The sequence below is a fragment of the Balaenoptera musculus genome, chromosome Y, assembly GCF_009873245.2.
Source record: "Balaenoptera musculus isolate JJ_BM4_2016_0621 chromosome Y, mBalMus1.pri.v3, whole genome shotgun sequence".
In the NCBI taxonomy this organism is placed as follows: Eukaryota; Metazoa; Chordata; class Mammalia; order Artiodactyla; family Balaenopteridae; genus Balaenoptera; species Balaenoptera musculus.
In genome coordinates, this window is record NC_045807.1 from 892,102 (window position 1) to 907,162 (window position 15,061).

The 15,061-nt window shown below is 38.4% G+C and overlaps 1 pseudogene; it reads right to left on the minus strand.

The window, feature by feature from the left end:
* Positions 1-662: 662 nt before the first annotated feature.
* LOC118889460 lies at positions 663-12,628 on the minus strand (annotated as a pseudogene).
* Positions 12,629-15,061: the final 2,433 nt, after the last annotated feature.

Below are 15,061 nucleotides of genomic sequence, written 5' to 3' on the forward strand. Positions count from 1 at the left end.
ATGTTTTATTTGGGAAAATTATGTAAAGAGTAATAAGGAGTAGATATCCTAATTTTCTGACCCTGAGCAGAAAGTAAGATTAAGTTAATTTCTGTATTAATAATTATGTTAATGTAAAAATATCATGAAAATTGATTCCATTGTGATTTCTTCCAAAAAACAGAAAAGGAAGTCTCAAAAAATCCAGTAGAAATGGGAATTGTTTTTATATTACAGGTCTGTCTCCTAACTGTATTCTTGTCATATAGTAATTATGAGAAATATACCATTTTTAATCATTCATTTTAAGATTTACAGTAATGACAATTGACAGATATTCTAAAGGATTGTAACTTAGCTGTAACCATTTAAAAAAATAGTTAAGAACTAGAAGACACTTTAAAAACTCAGTCCACCTCAGGATTCAAATACTATCTAAATTTTAGAAGTGAAATATTGAGGTCAGTATTTGTAATAAATAATTGTAAAAGACAAACTAATGCAACCACCATTAAAACTACATAGCCATGGATATATAATAAGTATCAACAGCAAATTAACACATCGAAACTATTCACTAGGAATGTAAAAATGCTCAGATATTGAAAAGAAAGTGTGGTAAGTAGGTTTCTTAAATGTCCCCAGTGTTTCCCACTTCCTTGTATAAATACAAGCATATTTATTTATACCCTTGTATAATTCCCTCCTTCAATGTACAGATTGTTATACCGTGAATCATCTGCAGTTAAGATGACATTTTTCAGATTCTGCCAAATCAAGCCTTCCGCCTGAGGGTTGTCAGGCCACTGGAGGATGGAGGTCTTGCAGATCCTTTGCCACAGCCTCAAATACTGTCAGTGCTACAACACTGGCTCCAGAAGAATAAAGACAATCACATCCATATTCTCAACTATTAGGCTCTGCAAGGCCAAGTAGAATGCGGTTTTAAAGTTCCAGTTTTTGGCATACTTTTTAGTTAAAACAAATATTGTTTTCCTGCTTTGGTTGTTGCTCTGCATGAGGTTGTCGATGATGGTGAGTCTGGTTCCCAATCCCTTTCCTCTAAACAGAGGAGCACATTTTTTTTTTAAATTTATTTAATTTTTAAATTTATTTTTGGTTGTACTGGGTCTTCGTTGCTGCACGCAGGCTTTTCTCTAGTTGCAGCGAACAGGGACTACTCTTTGTTGCAGTGCGTGGGCTTCTCACTGCGGTGGCTTCTCTTGTTGCGGAGCACAGGCTCTAGGCGCACGGGCTTCAGTAGTTGTGGCACTCGGGCTCGGTAGTTGTGGCTCCCGGGCTCTAGAACACAGGCTCAGTAGTTGTGGCGCACGGGCTTAGTTGCTCCGCGGATGTGGGATCTTCCCGGACCAGGGCTTGAACCCGTGTCCCCTGCATTGGCAGGCGGATTCTTAACCGCTGTGCCACCAGGGAAGCCCCAGAGGAGCACATTTTTGTCCTCACTCTCTTCCAGGTGGAAGCGCAGCTCATTAATCACCCAGTCCATGACAGAGGCATCTTTAGTGTCATAAGAAACGTAAGCATCATAGAAAGTCTGGGATGTGGAAAGAAACCTGTAGCCTTAGCTAAGCTCACATGATACAGAAACCAAGCAACCCAGTAAAACCAATGATGAACCAGGGCAGCCAGCATAACTGAGATGGTGACAAAAAAGGTGAAGAAACATAATATTGCTGCAATGGTATCTGAAACACAAGTTGTGTGCTCTAGACTCACAATACTCTTGCCTTGTTGATCCCCAGGACTGGCGCAAATGACATCTGTCAATCTGGGAATTGTGATGTTCAGATACCCATTCTCGAAAATCTCTGATGTCACAGGTGTGGGAGGCATGCAGTCTTAGCCAGACATAACTCCTGGTGGAGACAGTATGTCTCTCGCAAAAAGCAAATTCACTCAAGGGCTTTGCCCCCTTGACTTGGAATGCACTCTTTGTCCCAGGCCTGAGGGATGTAAAAGAGATCAGCAAAGCTATCTCAAGCCAGGAGACCTCAGGGAACTGAGAGTCCTGGTTGTTCCTTATGGCTGGGGGCTGTGTGTGTGCCTGGTTAAGGGAAGATAATGTTCAAGGATAGTTGTTGTAAACTTGTTGACGTCCATGATAGTGACTGAACTGAGACGATAAGCAATTCTATGGGTTCATTGTCTAATAATGAGCTCCTCTTCTGTGTATGTAAGATTCAGTAAATTCTAAATAAAGTGCCTTACAACCATCAGTTGTCTAGGTCGTTCTGACCCCATACTCACGGTGCTATTCAGTCCCTTGCCCCTCTCCGTCGGGACCTGGAAGACCCTCTGCAGTGGCTGGACCATCGCACACAGGTACAGTCAAAATGGTTTCTACCTAGTTCTAAAATGGCTAACTTGGTGGTGGTCTTAGTTTCAAACTTGGACTTGTTGATCATCTTGAGCTGGTTGGAACTTAAATCGAGGTGTGTCAGACTGCTGGATTTGGAAAGAAAGCTGAATGGCAGGTGGGAAATCCTGTTCTGACTCAGTAGCAGTGTCTCAAGAGAAGATGTGAATTTTGATAGTCTGTTAATTAAAAAGAACAAGCCGTTCTTCCATATAAGTGATAACATACAGTATCTGTATTTCTCTGTCAGACTTATTTCACTAACACAGTATTCTCTATGTCCATCCACATTGTTGCAAATGACATTATTTCATTCTCTTTTTATGGCTGAGTAATATTCCATTAAATATATGTACCACATCTTCTTTATCCATTCATCTGTTTTTTTGTTGTTGTTGTTCTGGTTTTTTTTTTTTCATATCTTTATTGGAGTATAAATGCTTTACAATGTTATGTTAGTTTCTACTGTACAACAAAGTGAATCAGCTATATGTATACATATATCCCCATATCCCCCACCTCTTGAGCCTCCTTCCCACCCTCACTATCCCATCCCTCGAAGTAGTCACAAAGCACCAAGCTGATCCTCCTGTGCTATGCAGCAACTTCCCACTAGCAATCTATTTTACATTTGGTAGTGTATATATGTCAAAGCTACTCTCTCACTTCATCCCAGCTTCCCCTCCCACCCCATGCCCTCAAGTCCATTCTCTATGTCTGCATCTTTATTCTTGCCCTGCCACTAGGATCGTCAGTACTGCTTTTTTAAATTCCATGTATATTCGTTAACATACAGTATTTGTTTTTCTCTTTCTGACTCACTTCACTCTGTATGACAGACTCTAGGTCCATCCACCTCACTACAAATAACTCAATTTCATTCCGTTTTATGGCTGAGTAATATTCCATTGTATATATGTGCCACATCTTCTTTATCCATTCATCTGTTGACGGACATTTAGATTGCTTCCATGTCCTGACTGTTATAAATAGTGCTGCAATGAACATTGTGGTACATAACTCTTTTTGAATTATGGTTTTCTCAGGGATAGTGGGATTGCTGAGTCATATGGTAGTTCTATTCTTAGATTTTTAAGGAACCTCCATACTTTTCTCCATAGTGGCTGTATCAATTTACATTCCCACCAACAGTGCAGGAGGGTTCCCTTTTCTCCACACCCTCTCCAGCATTTATTGTTTGTAGATTTTTTGTTGATGGCCATTCTGAGCAGTGTGAGGTGATACCTCACTGTAATTTTGATTTGCATTTCTCTAATGATTAGTGATGTTGAGCATATTTTCATGTATTTGTTGGCAATCTGTATGTCTTCTTCGGAGAAATGTCTATTTAGGTCTTCCACCCCTTTTTTGGATTGGGTTGTCTGTTTTTGTGATATTGAGCTGCATAAGCTGCTTGTATATTTTGGAGATCAATCCTTTGTCAGTTTCTTCATTTGTAAATATATTCTCCCATTCTGAGGGTTGTCTTTTCTTCTTGTTCATGGTTTCCTTTGCTGTGCAAAAGCTTTTGTTTCATTAGGTCCCATTTGTTTATTTTTGTTTTTATTTCCATTACTCTAGGAGGTGGGTCAAAAAGGATTTTGCTGTGATTTATGTCAGAGAGTGTTCTGCCTATGTTTTCCTCTAAGTTTTATAGTGTCTGGCCTTACATTTAGGCTTTTAATCCATTTGGAGTTTATTTTTGTGTAAGGCGTTAGGGAGTGTTCTAATTTCATACTTTTACATGTACCTGTCCAGTTTTCCCAGCACCACTTATTGAAGAGGCATCTTTTCTCCACTATATATGCTTGCCTCCTTTATCAAAGATAAGGTGACCATATGTGTGTGGATTTATCTCTGGACTTTCTATCTTGTTCCATTGATCTTTATTTCTGTTTTTGTGCCAGTACCATACTGTCTTGATTACTGTAGCTTTGTAGTATAGTCTGAAGTCAGGGAGTGGATTCCTCCAGCTCCATTTTTTTCCCTCAAGACTGCTTTGGCTATTCGGGGTCTTTTGTGTCTCCATACAAATTTTAAGATGATTTGTTGTAGTTCTGTAAAAAATGTCATTGGTAATTTGATAGGGATTGCATTGAATCTGTAGATTGCTTTGGGTGGTATAGTCATTTTCACAATATTGATTCTTCCAGTCCAGGACCATGTTATATCTCTCATGGGTTGATGTTATCTTTGATTTCTTATCAGTATTTCATAGTTTTCTGAGTACAGGTCTTTGGCCTCCTTGGGTAGGTTTATTCCTAGGTAGTTTGTTCTTTTTATTGCAATGGTAAATGGGATTGTTTCCTTAATTTCTCTTTCTGATCTTTCATTGTTAGTGTATATGAATGCCAGAGATATCTGTGCATTAATTTTGTATCCTGCAACCTTATCAAAGTCACTGATTAGTTCTAGTAGTTTTCTGGTTACATCTTTAGGATATTCTATGTATAGTATCATGTCATTTGCAAAGAGTGACAGTTTTACTTCTTCTTTTCCAACTTGTATTTCTTTTATTTATTTTTCTTCTCTGATTGCTGTGGCTAAGACTTCCAAAACTATGTTGAATAATAGTGGTGGGAGTGGACATCCTTGTCTCGTTCCTGATCTTAGAGGAAATGCTTTCAGTTTTCACTATTGGGAGTGATGTTTGCTGTGGGTTTGTCATATATGGCATTTATTATGTTGAGGTAGAGTCCCTCTATGCCCACTTTCTGGAGAGTTTTTATCATAAATGGGTGTTGAATTTTGTCAGAAGCTTTTCTGCATCTATTGAGATGATCATATGGTTTTTATTCTTCAGTTTGTTAATATGGTGTATCACATTGATTGATTTGCATATACTGAAGAATCCTTGCATCCCTGGGGTAAATCCCACTTGATCATGGTGTATGATCCTTTTGATGTGTTGTTGGATTCTCTTTGCTATATTTTTTTGAGGATTTCTGCATCTATGTTCATCAAAAATATTGGTCTATAATTTTCTTTTTTTGTGATATCTTTGTCTGGTTTTGGTATCAGGGTGATGGCCTAGTAGAACGAGTTTGGGAGTGTTTCTCCCTTTGAAATTTTTTGGAAGAGTTTGAGAAGGATAGGTGTTAAGTCTTCTCTAAATGTTTGATAGAAGTCACATCTGAAGCCATCTGGTCCTGGACTTTTGTTTGTTGGAAGATTTTTAATTACAGTTTCAATTTTATTGCCTGTGATTTGTCTGTATATATTTTCTAATTATTCCTGGTTCAATCTTGGAATGTTGTACTTTTCCAAGAATTTGTCCATTTCTTCCAGGTTGTCCATTTTATTGGCATATATTTGCTTGTAGTAGTCTCTTATGATCTTTTGTATTTCTGCAGTGTCAGTTGTAATCTCTCCTTTGTCATTTCTGATTTTATTGATTTGAGTCCTCTCCCTTTTTTTCTTGATGAGTGCCTAAAGGTTTATCAATTTTGCTTATCTTTTCAAAGAACCAGATTTTAGTTTTATTGATCTTTGTTATTGTTTTCTTTGTTTCTATTTCATTTATTTCCATTCTGATCTTTATGATTTCTTTCCTTCTGCTAACTTTGGGTTTTGTTTGTTCTTATCTCTCTAGTTCCTTTAGGTGCAAGTTTAGATTGTTTATTTGAGATTTTTCTTGTTTCTTGAGGTGAGCTTGAATTGCTAGGAACTTCCCTCTTAGTACCGCTTTTTCTGTGTCCCAGAAATTTTGGATCATTGTGTTTTCATTGTCATTTGTTTCTAGGTATTTTTTGATTTCCTCTTTGATTTCCTCAGTGATCTCTTGATTATTTAGCAGTGCACTGTTTAGCTTCCATGTATTCGTGTTTTTTACTGTTTTTTTTTTTTCCTGTAATTGATTTCTAATCTAATAGCGTTGTGGTCAGAAAAGATACTTGATACAATTTCAATTTTCTTAAATCTTCCAAGGCTTGATTTGTGACCCAAGAAGTGATCTATTCTGGAGAACATTCTGAGTGAACTTGAGAAGAAAGTGTATTCTTCCACTTTTGGGTGGAATATCCTAAAAATATCAATTAAGTCTATCTGGTCTATTGCGTCATTTAAACCTTGTGTTTCCTTATTTATTTTCTGTCTGGATGATCTATTGGCATAAGTGGAATCTTAAAGTCCCCACTATTATTGTGTTGCTGTTAATTTCTCCTTTTATGGCTGTTAGCATTTGCCTTATGTATTGAGGTGCTCCTATGTTGGGTGCATAAATATTTATAACTTCTATGTTTTCTTCTTGGATTGATCCCTTGATCATTATGTAGTGCCCTTCATTATCTCTTGTAACAGTCTTTATTTTAAAGTCTATTTTAACTGATATGAGTATTGCTACTCCAGCTTTCTTGTGATTTCCATTTGCATGGAATATCTTTTTCTGTCTCCTCACTTTCAGTCTGTATGTGTCCCTAAGTTTGAAGTGAGTCTCTGGTAGACAGCATATATACAGGTCTTGTTTTTTATCCATTCAGCCATTCTGTGTCTTTTGGTTGGAGCATTTAATCCATTTACATTTAAGGTAATTATCGATATGTATGTTCCTATTCCCAATTTCTTAATTGTTTTGGGTTTGTTATAGTAGGTCTTTTCCTTCTCTTGTGTTTCCTGCCTAGAAGCATTTGTTGTAAAGCTGGTTTGGTAGTGCTGAATTCTCATTGCTTTTGCTTGTCTGTAAAAGTTTTAATTTCTCCATCAAATCTGAATGAGATCCTTGCTTGGTAGAGTAACCTTGGTTGTAGGTTTTTCCCTTTTATCACTTTAAATATGTCCTGCCACACCCTGCTGGCTTGCAGAGTTTCTGCTGAAAGATCAGCTGTTAACCTTATGGGGATTCCCTTGTATGCTATTTGTTGCTTTTCCCTTGCTGCTTTTAATATTTTTTCTTTTTATTTAATTTTTGATAGTTTGATTAATATGTGTCTCAGCATTTTTCTCTTTCTGTTTATCCTGTATGGGACTCTCTGTGCTTCCTGGACTTGATTGGCTATTTCTTTTTCCATTTTAGGGAAGTTTTTGACTATAATCTCTTCAAATATTTTCTCAGACCCTTTCTTTTCCTCTTCTTCCTCTGGGACACCTATAATTTGAATGCTGGTGTGATTAATTTTGTCCCAGAGGTCTCTGAGACTCTCCTCATTTCTTTCTTTCTTCTTTCTTTATTCTTCTCTGAACGAGTTATTTCCACTATTTTATCTTCTAGGTCACTTATCTCTCTTCTGCCTCAGTTATTCTGCTATTGATTCCTTCTAGAGTATTTTATTTTATTTTTTAAAATTAATTTATTTTTATTTATTTATTTATTTTATGGCTGTGTTGGGTCTTCGTTTCTGTGTGAGGGCTTTCTCTAGTTGTGGCAAGTGGGGGTCACTCTTCGTCGCGGTGCGCAGGCCTCTCACTGTTGCGGCCTCTGTTGTTGCGGAGCACAGGCTCCAAACGCACAGGCTCAGTAATTGTGGCTCACAGGCCCAGTTACTCCACGGCATGTGGGATCTTCCCAGACCAGGGCTCGAACCTGTGTCCCCTGCATTGGCAGGAAGACTCTTAACCACTGTGCCACCAGGGAAGCTCCCTTCTAGAGTATTTTTAATTTCAGTTAATGTGCTGTTCATCTCTGTTTGTTTGCTCTTTAGTTCTTCTAAATCCTTGTTAAATGTTTCTTGTATTTTCTCCATTCTGTTTCTGAGATTTGGATCATCTTTACTATCATTACTCTGAATTCTTTTTCAGGTGGGTTGCTGATTTCACCTTCATTTATTTTGTCTTGCAGTTTTTTACCTTGCTCCTTCGTCTGTAACATATTTTTTGTCATTTCATTTTTTCTTTTTATGCGTGAGGCTGTATTCCTGTCTTACTGGTTGTTTGGCCTGAGGCATCCAGCACTGGAGTTTGCAGGCATTTGGACAGAGCCGGGTCTTTGTGCCAAGATGAAGACCTCTGGGAGGCCTCACTCTGATTAATATTCCCTGGGGTCTGAGGTTCTCTGTTACTCCAGTGGTTTGGACTTGGAGCTCCCACCACAGGGGCTCAGGCCTGACCTCCAGCCTGGGAGCCAAGATCCCACAAGCTATGTGATGTGGCCAAAAAAAAAGAAAAGAAAAGAAGGAGCAGTATGATAACAAAGAATAAAACACAAAAAATAAAATTAGAAAGATAAAAAATATATTAGGAAAAATAAAAATATAATTGAAACAACTGCAATAAGGTAAAACAAAACCAGAACCAAAGAAAGAAAAAAAAAAGGGGGGTGGTGGGTGAGGAACAAGCCAAAAGTCATAGAACAATAGCAAAGTATAAAGAATAAAGTAAAATTAGAAAAATAAGATTTATTAGAAAAAATAAAAATATAAATGAATCAACAAGGTAAAAGAGAACCCCAATCTAAAAGAGGAGAAAAGAAAAAGAAAAAGAAAAAGCCTTGACTATGAGGGGCTGAGTTTAGGTGGGGGTGGAACTTAGGTGGGGTGGGGTTTAGGGTGGGGTGGGACCTAGTTGGGTGGGGGTGACATTTTAGCATGGGGCGGGGCTTAGGACCCAGGCAGCCAGAAAAGGCCCTGGGAGTGGGGCCTAGGTGGGATGACATTCAAGTGTGAGGCAGGGCCTCTGCTTAGGACCTGCGTGGAAGAGGAGAGGCCAGCACATGCAAAGGAGGGCTTGTGGAGTGGAGTTCCAGTGTTTGGAGGTAGGGCCCTGGGTGGGGTGTGTGGGTGGGGTTTAAGCCCAGCATGTTGTAGGGGGTCTCAGAGGGGGTCTCTGAGTGTAGAGGTACTGCTCTGGGTGGGGTTTAGGCCCAGTGCATTGGAGGGTGTCTCACAGGGTGTCTCTGAGTGTAGAGGTAGGGTCCTGGGTGGGGGTGTAGGGGTGGGGCTTGGGCTCTGAGTGGCAGGAGGGACCTCTGAGTGCAGAGGATTAGGCCCAGCAGCCCAACAGGCTCCCCAGTGCTAAGTGGACAGAGACAGTGCCGGCTGCATTCCCTTCCACTCCTCCGTGCATCCCCCCTCTCCCAGGGTCCCCCCCATCCCCGCTGGACCCCGAACCACAGGTGGGTCCCGCTGGGTGTAGGAACTCCTCTCCTCCCCTAGCCGCCCCTCAGGGGGTGCCGGTCCTGGAGGTCCGGTCTTTACTTGTGCGCCCCCTTCCCTCCCTCCCTCTCCCTCAGGACCCTTGTGGCTGGAGGGGGCCTAGGTGGGCAGAGGATCAGGCCTGGGATCTGCATAGGCTCCCGGGCAGGGGAAACCTGGCCATGCTCCCTTCTGATCCTCTGCCCTCCCAAGCGTTCCCCAATTTCCCCCTTTGGGCAAGGGATCCCTTCCCCCCGCCAGCCGGCCCTCAGGGCTCCAGTCCCCTCCCGCCTCCACTTCTCTTCCCCCCTCACTTCTCCTCACCCCCCCCCCACGTCCTACCCGGTTGCTGGGGGTTCCTCCCATCCCCTTAGGTGTCTGTGGTCCCCCACCGGCTCCTGGTAGGTGCCCTAGTTGTGCGGAGACGCGAATTCTGCATCCTCCTAGTCTGCCATCTTGACTCCTCCTCCATTCATCTGTTGATAGACATTTAGCTTACTTCCATGTCTTGGCTATTGTAAACAATGCTACTGTGAATACTGGGGTTCATATATCTTTCCAAATCAGGGGTTTTGTTTTCTTTGGAAAAATATCCAGCAGTGGGATTGCTGGATCATATGGTAGCTATATTTTTAGTTTTTTGAAGAACCTTCACACTGTTTTCCATAATGGCTGTACCAATTTACATTCCCACCAACAGTGTAGGAGGGTTCCCTTTCTCCATATCCTTGCCAACACTTGTTGTTTGTTGTCATTTTGATGATAGCCATTCTGACAGGTGTAAATATTTTCTCCCATTTAGCAGTTTTTTTTAAAAATGCATGCTTCCTTTGCTGTGCAAAAGCTTTTATATTTAATTAGATCCCATTTGTTTATTTTTGCTTCTGTTTCTTTTGCCTTAGGAAACAGATAAAAAAAATAGTGCTATAATTTATGTCAAAGAGTGTTCTGCCTATGTTCTCTTCTATAATTTTTACTGTTTCAGGTCTTATATTTAGGTCTTTAATCCATTTTGACTTTATTTTTGTATATGGTGTGAGGGAATGTTCTAATTTCATTGATTTACATATAGCTGTCCAGTTTTCCCAGCACATCTTGTTGAAGAGACTGTCTTTTCTCCATTGTATATTCTTGCCTCCTTTGTTGAAGACTAATTGTCCATAAGTATATGGGTATATTTCTGGGCTTTCTAGCCTGTTCCATTGAGCTATGTGTCTGTTTATGTGCCAGTACCATACTGTTTTGATGCCTGTGACTTTGTAGTATAGTCTGAAGTCAGGGAGAGTGATACCTCCAGGTTTGTTCCCTTTTCTTAAAATTGCTTTGGCAATTTGGGTTTTTTTGTAGTTACATTTAAATTTTAGAATTATTTGTTGGATATACTGAAGGTTGTTAAAGGTGATCCTGAGACATTTAAAAATGTGCCCATACCTTTTTTCTTTAGCACTCCATAAAAGTTCAGGGTGGTTTACTTGAAGAAATTCTTAATGTCTTTCTGTAAGAAATTAATTATCCTGGGGACATGTTTCTCAATTAATTCTCTGATAAAGTATAAATGCTGTTGTGGTTTGAATTTAAAAATTTCAGCTGAGTTAAATTTTAAATAAACCCTACACAATGTATTACTGCTGCTATTATAAAATAGTGTGCATTATAACTGAGATCTAGAACTCCTAAGTCAGGTAATTCATTAAAAGCATTATTGGCACCAACATCTAATTCAAATATTTTTATGAGACAGCTGAAACTTCAGTTCCATATTACATTTGATAATTGCCATATAAAGACAGATTTAAGCAGACAATGTAAGGAAAACCTTCAAACTACTTTTGCCCAATAAAGAAAATAATGTTTAACCTTAATTCTAAGGCTTTTCCATAAGATATACATTGTGGTTTATGGGGAAGTTGTCTTATTGTGGTTTATGGGAAAATAGTCCCTTATAGGGACTTCCCTGTTGGCGTAGTGGTTAAGAATCTGCCTGCCAATGCAGGGGACACAGGTTCAAGCCCTTGTCTGGGAAGAACTCACATACCGCTGAGCAACTGACCCTGTGTGCCACAACAACTAAGTCTGCACTCTAGAGCCCATGAGCCACAAATACTGAGCCCTTGTTCCACAGCTATTGAAGCCCACATGCCTAGAGCCCATTCTCCTCAACAAGAGAAGCCACCACAATGAGAGGTCCATGCACCGCAATGAAGAGTTGCCTCTGCTGGTCACAACTAGAGAAACCCTGTGCACAGCAACAAAGACCCAATGCAGCCAAAAGTAAGTAAGTAAGTAAATAAATAAATAAATAAATGAGAGTTTTATAATAAAAATTTCAATGTGGGTCAAACTCAGCATGCTAAAAATGAGCGTAGTTTAAGAATATGACTTTGGAAAAAAAGAGACGTGTATTTTTGCCTGATATAATTTACCAAGGGTAGTATTTTGTTTTCTTGCAAGTAAATAATTTTCAGGTTGAGAAAATGTTGGGAAAAGATCAAATCGATTTGCTTAATAAAATTAAGGCTCAAGCTGATCATCCTTAATTTGTGGAACTCCTTTCGGGGCTGGAAATCCTCTTTTTCAAGTTTCTGGAACACATAATCTCTTAAGTGCAAAACCTGGAGAGACAAAAGCTAAGAGAAGTTTTTTGAAATATTCATATATTTCCATCCTTATGTAATTGAAAGATAACTTAAGTGTTTCTAAGGCAGGTAGTCTCATTAAAAACGGCCCAGAGCTATTTCTTGCCGCAAAAAAGTTGAATTCCAGATTCAACACTTTCAGAAGAGGCTTATTGTCAAACTAGGTTGTAGGAATTTCCAAAGCAACGTGTTAAGTAGTGAAGTTGGATCAGGGTTTAAACATAAAAGGATGGACCAGGGTTTGAAAGCCACGAGGATGTATATGAATTGAAGAGCCTCCTTCACAAGGAACATGGAAATGGTACATTGAAACACCTGGACAGTTCCCACTTAAATCTAGTACTCTTCAATTTCTCAATCCCTCGAAGTCTTCTTGACTGATGTTTTAGATCTTTTTTTGGTAAGACAAAATTCACTTAAGGAGTTGGGCAGGTTTGATGGCATGTAGAAAGTGTACTGAAAGAGATTAATAGTGTCATCAAATTTGTAAGCTTTTCAAATGTTTCACCTTCCACTTTACACACATTGCCAAAATAGCAGTTCCACCCCAAACAGAAACTTTCCAAGTTCATAAATCCCAAAGCATTGCTTTTAGTTCAACAGATTATATCGTTTTGAATTAGACTAAGTTTTCTCAAAGACCCTGGCAAACCAGTGTAGTTTTTTGTATTACTGGTTAGGTTAAGGAATACTCCATCTGTAATACCATGCTGTTTTTATCTGTATCATGTAGAATTATTTTCATTCCGGTGTTACAGATTGACATTTTTGTTTTGATTTGTTTTACTAAGATTCTGCAGCCCTTGAAATGATTCATTCGTTATGTATGTAATGAAATTATCAGACATATCTAGTTCTGTTACATGTTGGCCCATTCTTTGGGAAGATTCTTGCAGTTGACATTGTTGCACTCTCAATAATAGAGACTTTTTTGTTTATAATTGAAAGGATAGCTTTTAGAACAATTTGCTTCAGCGAAGAATTCACATAAACCAGAGATTACCAGAAAAAGGCAGAAGCAAAGACTGAAGGGTCATGTTTTCCTAAGGAAAATAAAAATGGAAGAACATGATTGACGTAGCAATATTCCACAAACATTATGTGATTAAATTAGTGTTTTACCATATTTTGTGTGACTTTTGCATTGTGAATTCTTTTAACAATTAAATCACATCATCTTACTTTCAGAATGATTTTAATTTTAATTTTTCACTATGTTCAGCTTACTGGTCCTAAAAGAAGTTGAAGATGAAACTATCCGAGATTATGATGGAAAGCCTTGGAATTACTTGTAGGGGCATTAATCAAGATGCCCCACATCAGAAATGAACCTGAGGCTCAATTATGACTGTGGCTCATACTAGATTGCTAATATAGCAAGTGCTGTATTTAGAGCATCAACCTACTGCTGTAACTCCTGATGAAATTTGATTAGTCCCCAAGGAGAGTTCACATCTTGCTTGTATTATGGTAGTATCCAAGATTTCCAAGCCAGAGTAATTTTCAGCTTATCTACAAAATTGTACTAATCAGGGTTCTCCTGGGAAACAGACCCCCAAAAATGTGTGTATGTACATAGAAAGAGACTTATTTTAAGAAATTGTCTCACATGATGGTGGAGGCTGAGTGAGAGGAAATTTGATGGAGGAGGCCAGCAGACTGGGGACTCAGGAAAGAATGCAATTCAAGTCCAGTAGTAGTCTGCTGAAGAAGCCAAAAGAACAATTCTGCAGTATAAGTCTAAAGGCCATATGTTGGAAAACTTCTGCTTGAGGGAGGTCAAACTTTAATTCTATTCAAGCCTTCAACTAATTTGATGAGGCCCACTCATACAGAAGACAATCTGCTTCACTCAAAGTCCACAGATTTAAATGTAAATCTCATCCAGAAACAGTGTCACAGAAATATCAAGATAATGTTTTACCAAGTATCTGGGTATTGAGGGCCAACCAAGTGGACACATAAAATTAACTATCTTTTCTCCCATAATATAACATAATCACAGGGGTCATATTGGAGAAAATGTCATTGGGGGTAATCTTAAAAATTTTCCTTCCACACAGGGTAAAGTGGGGTCTTTTAGTAAAAGTTAGACATTGAGCAGCAGCACCTACATAGTGCTATATTTGAAAATAATAGAAGTAACTGAAAATACCTGGAAGTTTTGTTCCACTATAATATTCATGTCATAAGAAGCTGGCTTTTCTTTTCATTCTCAAAAATTGGGCAAAATTATTAATCCTTTGAATAATTAACAATTGAATAAATATTTTTATAACATAGCAAGGTTATGACAGTGACTATTAGTTCACTAACCCTAAATTTTAGGAAAATTTAAAAAGAAGGTACTTACCTGGTTTGGCAACAGTGAGGCTGTGAATTGAGCTTTACTGAAAAATCTAGTTTAGTAAATGTTTGTTAATAGAACCAATGACATAAAATTTTGAGGGTTCTCTTCACCATAAACCTTGGTGAAACCAATTATATTGATCTGTTTATTATGTCATATAATTATTAAAAGTAATAAGTTTAACTTTCTACTTATTAAGGAATAGTCACAGAAAGTGAGACACTCTACTAAATGTTAAAGAGAATGCATTAAAATATAAAACAGCATATCTTACCTATAGAAATTAAAAATTTTAGCCAACAAATTTGTATTAATTACAATCTTTGTAGGATAAAGGACATGAATAGTAGTCATTCCACAAACAATTTTTAAAGTTCTGTCTACATTTGAAGTTCTCTTTTTTTGGTATATAGAATTTTAAACTGAGGTTGCATTGTATAATGGTTTTGGTTAGAAATAGGATTTGGAATCAGACATACTGGCTCAAATTCCAGTTCTGCAATGCATTATGCACCTGAAAGATACTTACTGAGTTTGTTTCTTTACCTGAACATGTAGATAATTATAGAAACTCCTCTGTTGCTGAGTGTCAAACTGAATGAGTAAATGTTTATGAAGCACTAACACAGAATCTGGCACCATTTTTTAGTTTTAA